We start from the raw sequence: 17,031 nt of genomic DNA, 5'->3' as shown, positions 1-17,031 counted from the left end.
CACGGGTTCATTTTTGCTTTCATCTCTCCCAGTTTTTGAAGGTATAATGAACAAAAAGTGCTCCCAGCCTAACGCAGGCCTTGGCAGGCAGCTCAGAGGTGCCAGGACTGGCTGCACAGCAACAGGAGGGCACGCAGCTCCTCCAAACTTTATTTTTGAGGGCATAATCACAAATACAATGACTGTCAGGACACGAATGGCAGCTACCAAACAAAGTTTAAAAACATGTGCTTTCCCTGCAAACATTATAGATGGTTGCAAAGGGCTTTGACTTGCTTTGCCCTACACGCAATGGCTTCGGTTACTTGCAGCTAGCATTAAAGTGCTAAATGTTGCTGTGCACCCTGCACAGGCACACTGTGGCCTGAAACAGAGGTGGTAAATCATGGTATAAAAGAAATATTCTGGATTCTGATTTGCTGACTAGGACATACTTGAATATTTGTACTGCATAAGATCTCCTCTCATGCTGAATATGGTAAAGGGTGAAGGAGCTTTCTCCCTCTGAAGGTTAGAAAGACCCAATTTAAACAGAAAATTGAGCTAAGGCTTGCTCAGCATCCCTGAGGGATGCTTTACAAGGGATGAAAAGGGCCCGATTCCACTCCGCTATCAGAGCGGCACCAGCATGGGCTTCAGTCGTTTTTTATTTACATTATATTTACAGGAGGCTCGTGCCTTTGTTTCTGTGCTTCTCTGGTTTTAATTACTTAGGGAAAATGTGTGACAAGATCCTGAATCAGCCACCTGTTGGACTGAGTCCATTTCCATGCAGAAGCTGATACCCGACAGTACACTGTACCTGAGGCACAGTCAGGTGGGAGCCCCTTTGTAGTGAAAGCTGCAGAAAAACTGTGACAGTTCTAATGCAATACACTTGTGATTGTATTTTTTAATGACCTAAAGATTAAGCACCAAGTCCAACTTAACTTGCAGCCAACAAGGAGAACAAGCTACCTCACCAGGATGATGCAGTCCACCCAAAGATGGAGGGATCCTGGATGACTGGCATGGAGGAGCTGGCTAATTTCTGGACAGCTGAAGTTGAGGGAAGAGTTCTCAAGAATGGTGTCCAAGTTAGGCTAGAAGCCACCCTGATTCTACACATGCATGAATTACTAAACATTCCTGCAGTTGCTAAAACAACATGACTTGAGTCTAAACATTGCAAGTAGAAATTTGTTATTTCTTTTTCAACACACTGCATGGAAACAAGATGGATGCAAGACAAAAAAACATGTGGCTCCGTTATAGGTCATGCTGTATCAGGGCCAGCAAGAAAAGGCCTCATTTTTGGCTTCAGCATGGATGCTTGCTGCTGAAGGTAGTAAAAGTCCACCTACAGTTATTTTACTAGCTTGTGAGTAACAGCCCTTCCAGATCATGTAACAAATTACTTTCCTATAGGAATTTACTCTCCAGGGTAAGATGAGCAACTCTAAAAAGTAGTCTGGAGATGTCGCCTATATGAATGTCATTGCAGGATCAGGATTGTGGGACTTACAGGGTGGCTTTGCTCTGTATTCTCACCTTCCTTACAGGTTAAACCCCCCAAGCAAGCAAACTGTCCAGGCCCTGATCCAGTGTGCCACAGTGAGCAAGGCGGCATGTTGAACAACAAAGGGAATTCTGGATCGCAAACACTCAACAGTCAAACATGGCAAAAGCTTGGGCTGCTCCCCAGGACACCATTTTCTCAGGGCTTATCGTGCTTTTTTGACTGTGAAATAGCCAAGCTGGAACCAGCAAAGACATGAGCCAGTGGAGCTAAAACTCAGCTGCTGCGGGGAGACGCTGTAAGCAGCACAGGCTGCTGCAAACAATGTGCATCAAAAATCCAGGCGTTTACTTCTCCATGTGGAGGGCACAGCAGATCCCTAACGGCCAGGACTACCCATTTTAACAACATCTTGTCATGTTTTCTCCCGTGCTGGAGCAGGGGGTCGTCAGTTTGACCCGGCCACCTCTGCAGCACCACAGCATGCTGAGCTGCACACACTGCTGTGCACCGCGGAGGGTGCTGCATCCCCAGCCCAGACAGAGGGAGGAAGGAAACAATTTCTCAACTATCTCTCAGCAAGTTGGACAAACTTACCGCGGTCCTACCTATGAAAAACAGCCTTGGAGAGCATTATATCCCAAGGCTTAAGCGTTAAAAGGTTGGTTTGGTATAAAAATCATTAGTTTGGCAGTAGGTTACTTCCCTCACTCTGTTCCAAGGAACGAATACCCCTTTCTCCCTGCCTTCCCCACATCTGTGCATGTACACACACAAGTGCAGGGGCACTGATTCTCCCCACAGCCATGGTGGGCAGGCTGCCCTCTCACCTGAACTAGTGAATGTCCAGTGGAGCTTACAACAGAGGAAGAAACAAACCCCAGTGCACAGAGTTTATTTCAGTGGAAGAAACTCTGCAGTATAGGGTATTTCAATAGTGAGACACAAATTTGTAAAGTCTTACGTCACAACAAAAAAAAAAAAACAAAAGAAGGCTTTTTGGAGAGCAAACTGCCATCCCCCCAAAATCAGCTACATTGCATCCTACAGCCTGCCTAAATCTTTTGGCACATTTCTGAATATTGCTGTTCTAATGAGGTAAGGAGCAACCAACATCGAAATAAATCACAGCAAGGAGTTCCAGTTTACTTTAAAGTCATTGACTCTCTTATGAGGAGGTCAAGGCAAAGTTATTTGGTCATGGTATTTCTTTTGCTTCCTGTTTTAAGTTACCGAGTTCTTGTACCGTCAAAAAGCTGCTGACTGCTACCCCTCAGGTGTCTGTGCTAGAGTGGAAAATGAGCTGCTCTTTCTTTCTCCCCCCTCCTTTTTGCTCTTTCTCTCTCCCTTGTTCCCTCTGTGAGTTACTTTGGGGTTGTCTGAGGGACGGGTATACAGCAAACAGCCAGTAGAGCATCCTTAAGAGAAAGAGCCCATATAGATTTTACAGATTTTAAAATAAACTGGGTAAGAATTTGGCCCTTTTAAGGCTCCCCCAAATACAAGCACATAAGCACCCCACACAGCATGGAGCCAGTTATGGTACAGACCTGGAAAGCAGAGACAGATGTCGGAGCCTGCAGACCTCAGACCCAGGCTGGGCTTTCTCACTGTCCAAGTTCTGATGGCGTTAAGATCTAACAAATTAGTTTGACTTATTGAGGCTATGACCACGGCTACAACCCAGATGAAATTTGGGTTCACACTTTTACAAGTTCAAAAATGCGGATTACTTTCTTTCCTTGAGTTGTAAGTCTTTAAAGGGCTGTGTAAGACCCCAAGGCCTCATGGAAAAGTCAGTGTAGAATAACTCCCCTGAATAAGTTCAAACGTCTCCTGACCTCACTATTAAAATATTTGAGGCACTAAATGAAACAAAGCAGTAAAAGGAAAAAAAGGGTTCTGTGGACATGCTACAGCATCTCTTTATCTTCACAGCCTGAAAAGGGTGGAGCACAATTAGCTCAGCTGTGAGAAATTTAGGCAGGCAAGGATCTACAAGTGTTAAACTCAGCTCCAGACCAGGATCCTGTTGTCCCTGGATGGCAGCTTAGAAAGCAGCAATTAAACTGGGGAACTCATCGCTGCAGGGGGCTGTGGTGGCCAGAGGAGGGAGTGGGATCCAGGGGGGACTAGAGGACTTGAGGAAGACAGATGCCTCGGTGGCCATTAGATTCAAAACTCCAGGCGCAACCTCTAGAACAAGGAACACATAGCAAAGGGAAGTATCACACCAGCAATGCCTCATTCTTCAAGCTTCCTCCTATGTTGAACATCAGAGAGAAAATACACAGAGCTATACAGATTTTGTACAAACACAGATCTTGGCTCCGTGCAATTCTGTCTCTCGAAGGAGTGATGCTGCTGCACAGCTTCCCTCACCCTCTGCCAGCATGGGGCAAAGCTTTCAGGCTTGGTGTAGGCACATGGCAAGCCCTGGGATGCATTCTTGCCCAAATCAGGTTTTCTGAGAAATGGAAGCAGAAGATGATATTCTCAGGCAGCTGGATGTGAGAGTATTTCAATATCCGCTCATCCAAGCTTTAATCTCTAAATTGCAAAAACATTAACATTATTGATTGATCAGATTGATCAGACATCAAAGCAACAGGAAATTTAATTAAATTAAAATGTGTCACTGAGCAGTCCTCACTGCATCACGTATAAATCTTTGGTAATAAGTTGACAAAGACAGCAGCAATTGATACTGTGTTCCCCATTTAATATATCCCCCACCATTTCATTTTCCTGCTCCGAGGATGAGTGTGCTTGCAGACTAACAGGGGGACAGACTTGTCTGCAGAACATCCATCCGATGTGCGCCAGCACCGAAGTCCGCCACGTCCACTGGACGTGGATCATTCACAGCCAATTCAGCTCAAACCAGAGGGTTTCTGGGGCAACACCCTCATGCAAGGCACTGTGACAGGGCTGATCCCCGCCCAGCAGCTGAGCACAGTTTTCCTATTTTGGACCATCTACTCCTAAGAGCAGATTTGTCCCCAAAGGCAACAGGGTCCCGGAGAATGGCTGAGAGATTTCTTGCATTAAATGAGTTTATTCCCAGAGGGATCAGGCCCAGCCCAGACCCCAGCTCATGTGCAGCCACCACGCACCGAGGCAGCAGCTGATGGTGAAACTACTGCATCAAGCAGCACTGGAGCCACCCCCAAAGCACCGACACACATGGATAACAGCAAGATGCTAAGGCGGACGATTAAGAAACAACTCTGTACAGCAGCTTCTTCAGAGTGTTATAAATCATTGCAGTCGACTGAATAATACAAAAAGAGATTAAGAAATATTTTCTCCAATTCACTCCTGAACAGCAGTGGGTTTGGTTTGCTGTCACTTATGGCAGCGTGATATTTACTGTAATTTATTATTATTGTTGCTGCTTGCTGCTATTCAGGCGGCCACTGGCTATTTTTGAAAAAGTCTGAGAATCCGGGAAGTTCGTGTGGGGTTTTTTTTACCCACTGGGGTCTCGTTTGTTCCTTGACACTTGTTATTCCCATTCCCAAGTGCCCATGTCCCGCAGGGGAGCCGAGGGGGCCGCACGTGACCGAGCTCATGCACTGTGGGGACAGGGAAGAGGCGAAGGGAAGGAGTCAGCAACCCGCGCTGGGCTGAGATGGCTTCGCTCTAAGTAGGGTGTGGGGAGGGAAGGAAGGGAAATGCAAATCAGTATTTATAGACATCAAAATCCAGTACTAAGCATTTTACAGAGAGAAGGAAAACAAAGAATAGGTTACCGGGATGAATGTTATTCACAGTCAACAAACTCCACGCTCACCAAGGAGCGTGCAAGCTTCTGCGGGCTCTCTGCCTGTGGAGCACAGAGCTACACGTGAGCAGTGTTACCTTCAGAAACCACCTGCACTATTTTTTGGGTTGCTTTCTTAAATCTTACTAAATGCAAACTCCAATTCCATTTCTTGAGAGCTGTCCTCAAAAGAAATACCGCAGTAATACCAATTGGCTTGTGACTAGATGTGAAAATAGAGCTGTCTCGGCACGGAGTTCCACAGACAGAGCACAGATTTTCTCTGTCTCCACCTCCCACTTGCAGCACAAGTGCAGTTTTCATGCTTTTATCAGAAGTGCCAACCTGGGGAAGCTGCAATGCACAAGCAAGGAGAGGAGCAATGAATTAACTCGACAATGTGCACTGCTGACATTAGATCTCTCAAGAATTTGTTCCATAAAGGTTTACTTCTCCATGCTAGAGGTGACTGTTCATGGGGTATCCAGCAGCGCATGGTGCATGTTTCAGGTCAGCTCTCTCTCAAATGCGTATCTGCTTTGTAAAGGAAAATCCCCACTGCACAGAACAGACAAAGTGAACTCAGCTGCACAGGGAAATGGATCCAGAACTGCATTCAGAGGCAGCAGTTTATATATAAATTATAAAGTGTGTCAGTTCCGGACACCCATTTAGATGGAGTTTGTCAGACCCAGCTCTGGAACGTGTATCGCCTGCAGAAACCATCCGGAAAACCTAAGAGGCTGCTTTAAACCTCAATGTGTGAAAGGCCCCAAACCAGGATTTAATGGATTAGTAAGGCTGAAAAGGACCATCATAATCATCTGGTTTTGTTTCCTATGTAACACAGCTTCACCCACTCCTTTCAGCATCAAAGCCATAACTTCTGCTGAAGCTATTGCACATCTTTAGAAAGACACTTACTCTTGATTTAGAGACTGAAAGTAATGCTAAATCCACCACATTCCTAAGCCAGCTCTTCCAGCTGTTAACTACTCATGCTATGAAAAAGGCACACTTCCAGGCCAAACTTATCCAGCTTCAGCTTCCTACAGTCAGATCCTACTACATCTTTCCCCACTGTATTAAGGCACAGAATACAGTCAATTTAAGTTGTGGTAACTATGCTATGAATCACCACATGCTTTCTCTTCTTGGACAGTCTTGGAAATATGTCAGCTGAAAAGATCTATGAATGGACAAATACATTGTAAAGATCATTTGCAAGAGAATGCCTGAATAACCCCCCACCTCTTCTGAGCATCTTTGTGTGTGAGTCAGCGTTTTGTTTTGCTTTTAATCTGGTGACTCTGAGATTATATGAACAAAGAGATATAGGTAAATATGTGTCGCACTTTGAGCTTTCTCTTAGCACATTCGTCGAGGCGTAATTCTGTGCTTGAAAGCAGTAGTCTCTGTCACATCCAGCGCAGACACTGAACAATGTCCCTTTAGAAAGGGCAGAGGGTGAGAGTAGCTTTATGACACTATTGATTTATTCTGTGCCTGCAGTTAAAAACTATACCCAGACAGACAATAAAAATAACTGCTCTAACCATATAACAGCTTCCTGCTACTAAAATGGATTTTACACTTAAAGTCATGGAGGGCTTTTCTTTCTTTCGTTTTTAAGTCTCAATTACAATTTTTTTCTGAATAAATGGAAATGAGAAATTGTCAGAACTCATTTAGTCCAGATGTTGTCCTTTTTGTTCTGCTATCCTCAGTGTTTTAAAATGCTAGGATTATTTTCCTGTTGCAAAGTTGTGTTGTAAATGCACCAGTAGGCACAATAACCTGGTATTAATCAGACCAGATAGTGTGGTGCACAATTCCTATACAAAGAAATATGCAGTGGAAGGGGTAATCTGGGACGGATTTACCACAAAAAATAAAAGTGATTATGGTCTTTGTGGTCAACTGGACAACCTGGGATTGAGGTTCTGGCCTTATATTTGAATGTCAAAATAATATCTAGAGCAACAGGGTTATCTCCTATTTCCATTTTCACTCAAAGGACCCCATGGATTTGCACGTTGAGATTTATGCAAGCTGCAAGTTTTTTGCTACCTTGAAACTGGTGTTTCAAGCAAGCTGCTAGCAAGCTTCTGCAGTAATTGGCAAGTTTCCATGATAATAGGGAAGGAATCTTAAAAACTGAAGCCCTGTCTGACTGGGCGGACATAAATGGACCAATGAAATGTTTTAAGACCATATAACCCTTCCTTGAAGTCTTTACCAAAATCCCTAAAACTTCTGAAAAAAAACCCCCAACAAAACAAACAAACAAACAAACACCAAAAAACCCCCACCAAACAAGAAAGTAGTGCAACAAGCCCATGAGTTAGCACTGATGCTGCTGGAGAGGCTCAGTCCTGGCCTGATGTTGGCACAAATTTCTGGCCAGAAATGCAGTGATTCAGACCAGGGAAATGATTGCGCTGAAAAAGGCTTTTTTCAGATATTTTGTCAGCTGGATCAGGTCTGTGCTCCAGTTCACACAGCAGCATCCATAGGCACAAAATATGGATAGTGAGGTGATATAGATGAGAGCATAAAGGAAGAAAAAAGAAAAACCACCTCTATATGAGGTAGTGTGAGATGGGATGAGGCAGTCAGGTGGAGTAAGGAGAGATGAACATCAGAGCCTGCTTCCCTCCAGGATGGAGATGCTGCCTGCCTGCCTGCTGGGGTCAGGTAGCATGGGGAGGAGTACACTCTGCTGGGAAAAAAAATGATCAGAAAAAGGAAAAGGAGGAGGATCTGGAGGAGAAATCTGCTATTCAAGTGCCATTCCCCTTCCATAGGTTTTATGATTTGGGAGACATTGTCTGAATGACGCATAATGTGAGACATTATAATGTGGCCTCCTGTCCCTGGAGCTGCTCTCAGAAATCAGATTATTCCACCAGCAGGGTTTTTATAAAAGTGAGCACATATTGTAATAAATGAAGCCAAACCTATGAAACATTGGTGGGAAAGTCAAGATTAGGCTCTTCACATCCGGCTGGGGGATTTTTCTCACTTATGCTCTGTGAAAAAGTTCAGATATGTTAATTGTCTCAGTTTAAAATGAAATTATCGGATAAGTCAGCAATATATGTTTTTATTTTAATTTGTAAAACATACAAATATGAACATTTACACAGAAAATGACCCTATGGAAATCATATGCTTTCCAGTCCAGGGAGAGAACACAGAAGACTTTTTTCAACTTTGCATTCACACGTTCTTTTGCTGGTTCTGGCACTGGAAACTGTAACTCCATTTCTTGCACCGGGTGGCACTGTCTGGTGAAGTGCTCAGGTGGACGTGACATTGGAGACGGGGAACTTTTTTGGTTTCTCTGATTTTCATGTAATGGTCAGCAGACAATATCAAAGATGGAAGATAAAATACTCCCTTAAATTACAGGGTTGATTCTTAATCTTCATCGTATCTTCGACTCATCTGGACAAGCCAGGATTTGGCCCTTATATACACCTTCTCTCTCACACAGGATTTGCAACACCATTTCAAGAGTACAACTTCCCGATGAATCATTCCCCTCTGGTACTTCTACCTTACTTTCACTTTTATTATTTTTTGTGAGCATGGTGATTTCACATCCACTCAAACATCAGCCTCTTCTGAGGGCCCCAAATGTTTGACTGGTTTTAAACCAACAGGATGACACAGTTCAGCTGCAGCCCAGTGAGCCACTCCCCAATGTGGTGCCCTAGGACCCCCACGCAAGGACGTCCCAGGTGGCTCTCTCCAGCCACCTGATGGATGGATGGATGGATGGCTCCTCTCCAGCTCCCTCCATGCCTGCACAGCTCAAGAACGATTCAGACAAGACCCATTTTAAATTGGGGGTTCATGACCCATCACAATAAGTTGCACCAGAGCCTCATCAGCCTGCGGTGAAATCTTGACTGTTCTGGATGGGAAGCTTAACTGGGAGAAGAATTTCTTCCTGAAAGTCCTAACAGCTCTGCAATGTTGGAAAAAATCCTTATGGAGGAGTGATCCCTTCTGGTGCTTTTCAAAGCCTGCTCTTGAGAGTAGCAGATATATTTATATTGGAGGTGGGTTGCTAAGCGCAGTAACTACTACGGAGGAGCTAGGCACAACAAACCCGCTCCCCAGGTCTGACTCTGTGCTTGAGTACAGCTAAACGGGTGGAGATGGCGGCATCACTCAATAACTGGGGTAGAAAATAAATCCTGAGCTGGAAATCAGTTAAGGTAGCTATGGCACCTGAGGATTTGTGCTCTGAAGATGCTCAGCAGGAGCTGGTCTTTCCTAGAAGTAATGAAAAGGCTGGTGTGTTTCATCAGGAAAGGAAACCATTCTTAAACCTTTCATCATGCCTGTGGCACAGGTCAGAACACCGGGTATGTCTTAGGTGATGAAGTAGATAACAGGTCATGAAACAACCCGACTCAAAGGGGAAAAGGTCATGTCTCACCTGGTGTGTTCCTGCATTATAGACTTGCTCTTCTTACAGAATGTGAGTGCTCAAAAACTTGTGTCAGCATCTAATCCTTGAATTTGCATGGTTCTGGGATTTTATGCTATATCCAGGAGGTTGTTTCAATACAGATTCCTGGAGGATGCAGCAAATCTCTTCCGCCTCATCCATTCCCCTAGCCCAATACTGGTGAAAGAGCAGCACTTGTATGTGCTGCATCTTCCTGTCCTTCCAGCTGAAAGTTTAATATGGGAAAGAAACAGGCTGAACAGTACAAATAGGAGGTAAAACTGAAAGATCTGAGTGGATGTTGCTGTTTGCAACTTAGCAAGCTGGTCTTTGAGAAATGCTCTGTTCACCACGTGGATACCAATTGCCAAGCGATGCTATCAGTTGATTAAAACACAGCCTGCCAGCTTCCCGTTTGATAAAACTAAGTACAATCTGATTGGGAATTCTCAAATCCATTACAGAATGACTGGTCCATCACTTAAATCAGCGTACACCGTTTTGCCATGAATCATCAACATACTTTGCTAATATATTTGCAGCAGCTAAACCCTGACAAAAACCCTGACAGTTCATCAAAACAGTTCCTGAGTGCCGGATTCTGGGGGGTGGGAAATGGCAGGAGCTTGGGACCGTGAGGGTTTCCTGTTGTTCCCTGCTCAGCTGGGTGAAGGTCGTTTCCTCTCCTCTGTCACGCAGAAGAAGCTGAACGCTCAGCCCTTGGAGATAGGTCAGTGAGCTCCTAGAAACTACAGCCAACCCCTCTCCTGCATGGCCACACTGACCAGGCAAAATCAGCCCCCAAAGAGTGGTGCTGCTCACTACACTTGCCACTTTGGAAGTAAATAAGATGTTCCCGGGCTGCAGAGGAAAAAAGTGCCATGACCTATTACAAATAAATCTTGCACCTGATTTCTTCTGCATGCTGTGACACAAAAACCAGGGCTGCAGAGCCAGGCTTGTGTCCCTGCAGCGGAAGGAAGCGGCATGCTGCTAACCCATTAAGGATAATCTACTAGTGGTTTGGGGTTTTTAAAAAAGCCCTCTTTTTGTTGGCTCTTTGGAGGGTTTTTTATCTGCTGAGTTGGAGGTGGGTGCCCATTGGTGTTCACACATCACCTGCAAGGTATTCTTGACCATCCCAATGTGATAGATGGAAGTGTTACTCAAAGAACTGCTGTGGGACACTTTCTGGCTAAATAACAATGCTGATAACCCAGAAAAACAAGTAAACCCCAGCAGAAACATGAAACTCTTCATGCCTTAACAGAAATCTTACGGAGGGAAAAAAACTGATGCAAAATCTTCTACAGAAAGTGAGGAAATGCCATGAAATCTGGAGGCCATTTATTATTGATCACCTCAGCAGCAGATTATAATCAAATGGTGAAGTCAGAAAGACAGTAAACCCTGACCATAGGAATTCTCAGATAATGCTTTGATAGCCAGTGTAACCACAGAATCACACACATTCCACCATTTCCCATCTGTGTCCTTTTACCTCCTCTCTCCTCCATTCACCTCCTTTGGTTCCCCTCCCCATTCTTTTTTGTCACAATTAAACTTTGCAGGATCTACTTGAGAAATGTACAGATAATACAACACTTCCATGTAAAATGTCAAAGAAATTCTTATCTGACGTAAAGTCAGTGTAACTCCATCTCTGGTCTCATTACATTTTATTTACAAGAAAATGCATAAGCAGGAGACAAATATCAATTTTTTTGCACAGTTTCAAAAACATAAACTATAACATAAGGGTTAGTTTGTGCTCTCCTTTAAACTGCTGAGAGTCTGGGAAGTCTCTCCAGAAGGGAGACTGACTTGGAATAGGTGTCATAAAGCAGAGATTCACAGGCACAGTTTCTTCATGTAAACTAACACAAAGTGAGAGGACAAAGAGGCTCCCAAAATTCTGCCCTTGTGGTTCAAATTTGAATACAAGTTTTTAAAGCTGGCCAAGCAACTGAAATTAAGCCTCATGTAATTAAGTTCCAGTCAGTTGAGCAGAAAGTAGTCCTGGGAAAGTCAGCAGGCTGAAAAAGTTACGACAAAGCAGATATATTGAATTTTTGTGCCATTCCTATCACATCAGAAGTCCAAGAAGAGGAAATTTAGGGTAAGTCAAGAGTTTTCAGTCTCTGCTGTGCAGACCCCAGAGGTCCACGGACTAAACCAAACAGGCGGCTGGCTGGGTGGTGTCTTCCCACCTGAAGATCACTTCAAGCTTTCTGTACAGGACCATGATACTGCCCCAAAGTCTCCATCCTCAAGAACTCTGCATTCATCTTCTCAAATGTCTGTGGCATTGCTCTCTGTTCCTTACACCCACCAGCAGTCCTGGCTTACCTCCTGCTGCTGAAGAAACTTTTGGCCTCCTCAAGGTGCAGACTTATAAGCAGTGTGATCTCCTCTGCATCCAGGTGTCACCACTCCAGGTCTTCTGGCAGACTAAGGTTGGAAATTGGAAAAGGGATCACAAAAAGTGATAAAAGTAGAAGAAAAAAGGACAGCAGCAAGGAGGAACAGCAGCACGGAGGAACGGACAGGGCAGTTAATAAACAGAAAGGATAATGAACCAGGAGAAGTCTTGGTGGAAGGAAGAGGAGCAGCGGTCACAAGAGCTGCCGACAAAAAGGGTGTCAGGTAAAGCATTTGACCCTCTTTACGGCACAAGCTCCACTCCAGACTGGCATGGGAGCTCTGAGCAGTTTGACAGCCACCTTCTTGCAAAGCAGGGTTACACACACCCTGAAGGACTTTGTGGTGGTGCAGCTGACCCCTTGGATCACATCTGAATGTCCCACCAAGCCCTGGCTTGCTTTTGGAGAAAGGTCCCTGCTGGGTCTCTTCTGGAAGGAATCTGTGTGCACTGAAGCTGCTCTGCAGCTGGGCTAGTGACCAACAAATGGAGGCAACCAGACTATTGGCAAACCACCTCAGGCTCCAAACCGGGACACTAGTGTGGACCGAGCTGAAACATAATCCAAGAGAAATGAAGCTACTGTCGTTTACCTTAAATTCACTAACTATCCTTGGGGAAAAACTGTAGGGGAATTATAACATAAAAACCATTGAAAACCACCAGAAGTTTTTTGTAACACTCTGCTATTTTACTAGGTCATATTGTACCTTCAACATTTCCACAAACTTCAGCTAACATCAGTCAGATCTCTACTTAACGAACAGTGAAATACACAGTTTGCCCAATGATGACTAAATCACTCAGGAGGAACTACAATTGATAAGACAATGATTTATGGGCCTATTGTTTTCTAGCTTCTTGTAAATAATCCTAATTGGTGTTAATAATTCACCCTCTGCTTTGTATTATCACCAAGCAAAGTACACTTCCTAAAGTAGCTATTTAGGGGCATAATCCTTCTGAAAGGCAAGACAGCTATTGACTTCAACAGGATCTGGATTAAGGCGCTCAGTCAGGGGAAAGTGACTCCGGAATATGAGCAAAACACATCACACTGTCTGTCCATGTCTGCACTGAAATGTTTCTTTTCAATATGCTCATGGCAAATTCAGTGAGTTATAGTAACCCCGTCCTCGTGGGCTTCTTGCAGTGACCCTTCAGTTTTTCTCCTGGCTCAAAAATGCACCACACAGGATCTAAATTTCCTGATGCTATTACTGCCAGCTTGCAGCTCCTGCCCGTGTCCCCTTGCAGAGGGCTGGCAGTGTCACATCTGAGAAAGGCTGCTTTGGAACAGCAGGCACCCGCACCAGGACTCGGTGGCTTTCTGTATCCCATTTTATTGTTATCCCTGAAAAAGCATTTTGATATTTTGGTGCTTCACTATTTATCACATCGTATCCTTGTCAGGAGGGAACTGTGGAACTCGAGACCTCCTTGATTGCTGGTTTTAGGTGTAAGGCTTGGTGGGTTCAGCTCTAGCACACAGATGAGCTTGCTCGACCTTAACAGGTCTGCACTTTAAATAATGCTTAAATAGCATTCTAGAGGGTACAGTCACACGCTACTTGCTTTCAGAAACTACAAGGAAACTACAGCTTTTCAATTCATGTATCAAAGAGATTTACACACACAAAGGGTGAATTATTTTGATTTGTAGTTTTCAAGCCACTACACATTCTCCAAAATAAATGCTCACTTGTCTCTGGTTTCTGATAGTTCATATCAGGTTCGGTGGCCTACATTTTCAAAAGCGGTAATTTTGGAGGCCAGCATTTCTCAGTGCCAACCCAAGGTGCCTTAAAGAGACCAAATATTGCTAAGGTACTGCATATCTTTGGAAAATTGGGCCATTTTAGCATCTCTCAAACTAGACGCCCTAAAGTGACATCACGTAAAATCATCAGGGTAGGGTTTGCCAGAGGAATAAAGCTCTTTCCCCCGCCACAGCATCCCTTCTGCTGTGCTGTTCACACCGGTCCTCACAGCATCATCCCCCCATCACCATTAAAGGTCACTGCAGAATCAACATTACCAGTCCTTTTTGACATTCTCAACCACCAAACATCCTACATAACCTATAAAAAGAGCTAATTTCCTTAGCTATTTCATCTTTTAAATAGCTATCAGAGAAAAGTCTCCTACGGCCTGTGTCTGGGTAGCTAAAACCTAGCTATATGGTATTTGAGGGAGAGGAGGGGAGAAACCCTATCCCATTATCTGCATTATCCCGTTACCCTTGGATGTCTTCCATGTACTTGGAGGAGCAATGCCCCATTCTTGAGGCTTCACATTGCAGCCACTGCCTTTTTGGCAGAGGAAGGGTGGATGTGGCTCCCTTCAAAGTCAATCAATGTCACTTCTTTAATCAATCTAGAAGGTCACCACTGTACTTCCATCAAAAAGAGTTGGGTCCGATTCTCGCTGAGTCCTAAATGTTTATGGGGGACTCAGGTTGCAGTGGGTGTTGAAAAAAGTCTTTTCTGGTCCTGACCTCAGCACATCTTCTATTTCTAGGTCCTTTATAAGAGTTTAAGATCAAATAAGAATTGTATCCAGGTCTCTGAGATACAATGATGCAGAAGTATGTATAACGAAACACCAGATTACAAAAATTAAAAAAAGAGTTTTGTGTTTCATTATGGCTTTGAACATGGCCAGTTTTGCTAAAAGGTTCAGAAAGTTGAGGGAGCTTTTGTGTGAAGGCAGGTTACACTCTCAGCATGCTTACCGTGATTGAGTTTCACATCATAATCACGTACAAAATTTCATTGTTCAGCTAGGATGTCTGTTAGTGGCCACAGAACAGAAACTTATTGCATTTCTAGGAACTGTGACTAGGAGGGAGGATCAGACCAAGGCATGTGTGAAAACCATTCAAACTTGAAGTCAAGACCCCCTGTATAAAGAAACCTATCAATACAAAATGCTGAATCTTTTAAGACAGAAAATTCTTCCCCCGGCTCAGGTTAGAGTCATTTCATTACCACTTTGGCACAACTGGAACAGGATCCAAAGCCCACTGAAGTCAAGGGTAGAATTTCCATCGATTTCTGAGGAGCCTGGATCGGATCCTAGATCACATTGTCACACTGCAGCAAAACTCAGCCGGGTTGCAGTCACCCACCTGCTCCCTCACATCTCTGCTCTCGCCGTGCAAATTCTCTGTTGGTACAATCTAGGTTATTCCAGCATTCACTTGGTGCAACGCTAAATAAATACTGTTTTATCAAAATCAGCAATGCTGAATACTGCTCCTCGTTAGTAAATTAGGCCAACTAATAAATACTTTTTCTTAAGAGGATTTGTCTGCTTAAATCAAAGTGTCAAAAATCCTTATTCTGTCAGTCAGCCTGGTGCCCCCCTGCACCAGCTGTAGATTAGGGCTGGCTAAAGACATACAGAAAAAGTGAGCGAGGACCTCACAATATCTTTCAATGGGGTACTTAGGCTTCTTTTACAACTGAGAACAATTCAACATAATCTGGTTAGGTAAGAGATCAGCAGCTTCTGTGTACACAAGAAAGAAAGAAGGGAAGAAGGAAATAAAAAAGGAAGGAAGGCAGGCAAGAAGGGAGGAAGGAAGAAAGACGGAGAGGAAGACCCTGTGTTTCATTTGCTTCATGTTGACGAGTCACAAAAACATGAAAACCTTCTTTAACTTCTTGCCTCCTCTTGACAAAATCATCCACCTACAAATTCAAATCACCTCCAGACATTGCCTGAATTATTTTCTCAGGCAGTTCTGTAACATAAATTGTTGTGTGTACTCAGAAATTATTTTAAACATAAGATATGGAGATTTTTTTTTCTCTGCAAACCAAAACAGAAGTCTATATCCAAGAGGAATTTCTGGGAAGAACCAATAATCCTCTGGAGCTGGTACCAAAGTAAGTGCCCTAAACAAACCTACAGAAGGAGCATAATGAGGCAATGATTTATTGCATGCTATACAACTCTCACTGCTGTGCAGCGTGTTGTAAGAACCAGTAAAAGGGAGAGGCAGTAATCATACAGCCTCCTCCTCCTCATGTGTTTCTGGATATTACCTGCTCTGGATACACTGTGTGACACCGAAACAGGGATGCAGCCACCCTGAGCTGCAGGATTGGTAAATGATCTTTGTCCTGCAACATTTCATCTCATACTTAAAGCTGCACCATCTCCCCCTACCTAAAAAAACCCCCTAAAATCTATATTTGGATACTCTGAAGCTTTGTACAAATACAAAATGTCATTACTGTTGGTCATATTATTGCTCTATTTGCACAAAAAGGATTTTCAGGAATGTTTCCATCAGTAGGTAGAATCCTGGATCTTCCAAAGTCAATGGTAAAACTCCCCTTGGCTTCAAAAGGGGCAGCATTTCACCTATTCCATTTTAAATGCATTAGGGGCTAAATACAGATAGCAAATTCTGCACACATAAAATATTTGCAAGAAAATCTTGGTCCTAAAGAATTACAATCAATCAAATGAGGATCAGAAACATGCAATGCAACTGGTATTGCACCAATCAATACAGATCAACATCAGTCTGATCCTAACTGGGTTGTATTTGCAATTAGATATGCTTTTTTGCAATTTAAAATTCATTTGGGTTCTTGTAATGACTGGTGGGTTGCTTGCAGTTCTGCCCAAGTTCCTCCCAATTTCTCCAATTTAAGAATATAAAAAAGTTCCCTGCAACTAAGAATTAGTCTTCAAATGTGTTTGGTGAGTTATTTATGCTAAATAAACATGAAAAAAATTACCTGCAGACTACTCGTGCTCATCTCCCCCTGTCCCCCCACCCCAAAAGGCTAAATCAGTGAAATAAATTAATTGCTATGAATTATTCAGCTTTACCTGTGGCAATGAAAAATAGCAAGAGCATT

General features: G+C 43.7%; 1 protein-coding gene across 2 annotated transcripts in view; it reads right to left on the bottom strand.

Annotated features, from left to right (window-relative positions):
* The window catches only part of MAF (MAF bZIP transcription factor), a 187,489-nt gene that overhangs the window by 115,065 nt on the left and 55,393 nt on the right, over positions 1 to 17,031 (bottom strand). The window contains exon 3 of one of the 2 annotated variants that reach the window (XM_065641218.1): positions 11,237 to 12,180. The exons of the other annotated variant lie outside the window; for it this stretch is intronic. The gene's annotated coding sequence lies outside the window, so the exon portion shown is untranslated. Of the gene's footprint in view, positions 1 to 11,236; positions 12,181 to 17,031 lie in introns of those variants that run through there. 2 annotated transcript variants of the gene reach the window in all.

Source organism: Caloenas nicobarica, chromosome 9 (assembly GCF_036013445.1).
Source record: "Caloenas nicobarica isolate bCalNic1 chromosome 9, bCalNic1.hap1, whole genome shotgun sequence".
NCBI lineage: Eukaryota > Metazoa > Chordata > Aves > Columbiformes > Columbidae > Caloenas > Caloenas nicobarica.
The sequence above is the reverse complement of the archived record's forward strand: the minus strand, read 5'-3'. Positions and strand labels throughout refer to the sequence as shown.